Raw genomic sequence first — 3,686 nt, 5'->3', positions numbered from 1 at the left:
TACAGTATTAGGACCACTAAGGTCTATAAAGAGACTTCAGATACAGTATTAGGGACCACTAAGGTCTATATAAAGAGACTTCAGATACAGTATTAGGGGACCACTAAGGTCTATATAAAAGAGACTTCAGATACAGTATTAGGGACCACTAAGGTCTATATAGAGAGACTTCAGATACAGTATTAGGGACCACTAAGGTCTATATAAAGAGACTTCAGATACAGTATTAGGGACCACTAAGGTCTATATAAAAGAGACTTCAGATACAGTATTAGGGACCACTAAGGTCTATATAAAAGAGACTTCAGATACAGTATTAGGGACCACTAAGGTCTATGTAAAAGAGAAAAATGTATCATGTCTTGGGACCTCTAAATCATTGTTTTCTCCACAGTGTTCGGCAGAAGAGGTCAGAGCTTCCCAGGGATCAGGCTACCCAACAGCATCAATCAGAACTGGACTCTGTGTTTACGGTGTGTATATGTACAAACACATTTTATTATCAAATACAGATTAAGTTCTAAAGTATATTCCCGTCCGAATAGTCTCCATGCTGCCTTGTTGAGACCAGCAGGTCTTCAGACTGAAAGATAAATCAAATGTTGTGTTCTTTGAATTCGGTTCATGTTCTGTTCCAGCTGCTGAAGGAGAACATCTTCACTTATGTGAACGAGGAGCTGAAGAGGATTCAAAAGCTTCTTTGTCCAGATTCCGCACATTCCTTCAAAGGTCAGAGGGAAAAGGAAGAGGTGGTGCACGGTGAGGATGAAGAGCAGAGGAGGAGCAGCAGAGAGGCGTTTCTGAAGATAACACTGCACCTCCTGAGGACAATGAAGCAGGACAAGCTGGCCGACCGTCTGCAGAGCAGTAAGACTTTCAACCAATTTAACATGCTGGAAAGAGGAAATAGAGACAACATGGAAGAAGTTAACGTCATGTTGTCCTCCGGTCAAATTGACCCGTTTTCTATATCAATGTTCTTTTTAATTCCCCAAAATAACATGATTGATTTCCAACGCTCTTTGCCAAGTACAAATCTCTACTTTCATTAATTTGGGGCGTCTTATTCTATTTATAGCATTTGAAAACAAATTGAAGTGTTGTTGAAATAGTATTGAGTAAAAGTTGACATATCCAGTCTGCGATTATCCATCAACATCCATTCTTTAATTTAGTCTCAATAATTCCTAATTTCTGCTTTTCTAACTCATTAGGTATAATTTTCTATAAATTAGGTTCATTGACCATATATTCAAAAATAACTGTAAACTAAAAGTTAAAAAGTTAGTGTACGTAGTGTTGAAAAAGTCAAAAAGTGACAAACTTTGAAAAAAGGGACAAAAACGTAAGAAAAAGTTTAAATATATTTTTTTTACTTTCATTTTTGACGGGAAGACAAAGGAGGGTTAACAAAAAAATTCCATGGAAATTTATATCAATGTGCCTACTACTTGGTCCACATCCTAATGACAATACAACTAAAGATAATAAAAGTGTTAGTGTCTTAACCCTTCAGAGATAAAACGTTTTTTAAATCTATTTTAGACCTTTGTTTCCAGAAACAGCTATGACGTAGCTAGCGCTAAACCAACCAGACTCCATTTAAAAAACAGTCCTTTTAGCGTTATAGAGCAAACAGTGAAGAGTCTCATGATAGGCGTGTGTTTATGTCAGAACTTGTTGCTGGTTTTTGGCAATTTCGTAAAAAACCACAATGTGAATCTCTTTGAAAAGTCATAGCCCACTATTCCCGATCGTTACACCCTTTTGATGTATCTTGTGTGCACGTGTGGCAACGCTCCAAGACTAGTAGCGGGACAAAGTGGAAAAACAATAAGAATTTTGATAAACAATAGTCTTTGCTCCGATTGCTGCTTTTGCAGCACTTCGGCACACTGAATAAAACTCATTTAGGAAAACCTTCCCACTCTTAAATGTTTGAATTATGTATATTCTGTAGGATGGAGTCACAGATTTTATTTTTTTCTTCGTTTATTCAGTAACTCATGCTCCAGTGTGCCGACGTAAAGTCAAGTCTAACTTGCAGAAGAAGTTCCAGCGTGTGTTTGAGGGGATTCCTAAAGCAGGGACCCGACCGTCCTGAATCAGATGTTCACAGAGATCTACCTCAAAAAGGGAGGAACCGCACAGGTCAATGATGAACATGAGGTCAGACAGATTGAAACAGCATCCAGAAACCAGACACACCAGAAACAATAATCAGACAAGAAGACATCTTTAAAACCCCACCTGGAAGAGATGAACCAATCAGAACCGTGATGACAAGGGAGTGGCTGGCATCGGGAAAACAGTCTTAACACAGAAGTTCACTCTGGACTGGGCTGAAGGCAAAGCCAACCAGGACATCCAGTTCACTTCCCATTCACCTTCAGAGAGCTGAATGTGCTGAAAGAGAGAAAGTTCAGCTTGGTGAACTTGTTGATTACTCTTTAGTGAAACTAAAGAAGCAGGAATCAGCCGGTTTGAAGAGGTTGTCTTCATCTTTGACGGTCTGGATGAGTGTCGACTTCCTCTGGACTTCCTCAACACTGAGATCCTGACTGATGTTACAGAGTCCTCCTCAGTGGGTGTGCTGCTGACCAACCTCTCAGGGGGGAAAAGCTTCCCTCTGCTCGCCTCTGGATACCACACCGACCTGCAGCAGCCAATCAGATCCCTCCTGGGTGTGTTGACGTTGACAGAGATCAGAGGGTTCACTGACGCCAGAAGGAGGAGTACTTCAGGAAGAGATTCAGAGATGAGGAGCAGGCCACAGGTCATCTCCCACATCAAGAGATCACGAAGCCTCCACATCATGTGCCAACCCAGTCTTCTGCTGGATCACTGCTACAGTTCTGGAGGACGATTGAAGACCAGAGAGGGAGGAGAGCTACCCAAGAACCTGACTGAGATGTACATCCGTTTCCTGGTGTTCAGACCAAAGTGAGAAAACAAGTTTGATGGAGGAGCTGAGACAGATCCACACTGGAATTCAGAGAGCAGGAAGATGATTGAGTCTCTGGGAAACTGGCTTTCAAGCAGCTGCAGAAAGGCAAACGATCTTCTATGAATCAGACCTGACAGAGGTTGACATCGATGTCAGAGCAGCCTCATTGTACTCAGGAGGTTCACACAGATCTTTAAAGAGGAAAGGGACTGTATCAGGACAAGGTGTTCTGCTTCGTCCATCTGAGTGTTCGGAGTTCCTGGCTGCTCTTCATGTCCATCGACCTTCACCAACTGAAGTCAACCTGCTGTCAGAAGAACAAACACCATCCTGGTGGCCAAAGTGTTCGGGACAGAACGGCACGTTTCTAACCAGAGTGCTGTGGAAAAGGCCTTACTGAGGTCCAAATGGACACCTGGACTTGTTCCTCCGCTCTTCTGGGTCTTCACTGGAGACCAATCAGAAGAAACACTACAGAGGCCTGCTGACACTAAAAGGAAGTAGCTCACAGACCAATCAGGAAACAGTCCAGTACATCAAAAACAAGCTCTGTGAAAAATGTCCCCAGAGAGAAGCATCAATCTGTTCACTGTGTCTGAATGAACCTGAATGATCGTTCTCTGTGAAGGGAGAGATCCAACAGTCCTTGAGTTCAGGAAGTCTCTCCACAAAGAAGTGTCTCCCGCTCACTGGTCGGCTCTGGTCTTCATCTTACTGTCATCAGAAGAAGATCTGGACG

At 42.4% G+C, this 3,686-nt stretch overlaps 1 pseudogene; it reads left to right on the top strand.

Moving 5' to 3' along the window:
- The first annotated feature begins 2,296 nt into the window (after positions 1-2,296).
- Positions 2,297-3,011, top strand: LOC116685531 (protein NLRC3-like; annotated as a pseudogene).
- Positions 3,012-3,686: the final 675 nt, after the last annotated feature.

This window comes from Etheostoma spectabile, unplaced genomic scaffold (genome assembly GCF_008692095.1).
Source record: "Etheostoma spectabile isolate EspeVRDwgs_2016 unplaced genomic scaffold, UIUC_Espe_1.0 scaffold00569939, whole genome shotgun sequence".
NCBI classification, from domain to species: domain Eukaryota; kingdom Metazoa; phylum Chordata; class Actinopteri; order Perciformes; family Percidae; genus Etheostoma; species Etheostoma spectabile.
This window is presented reverse-complemented; position numbering and strand designations above follow the sequence as displayed.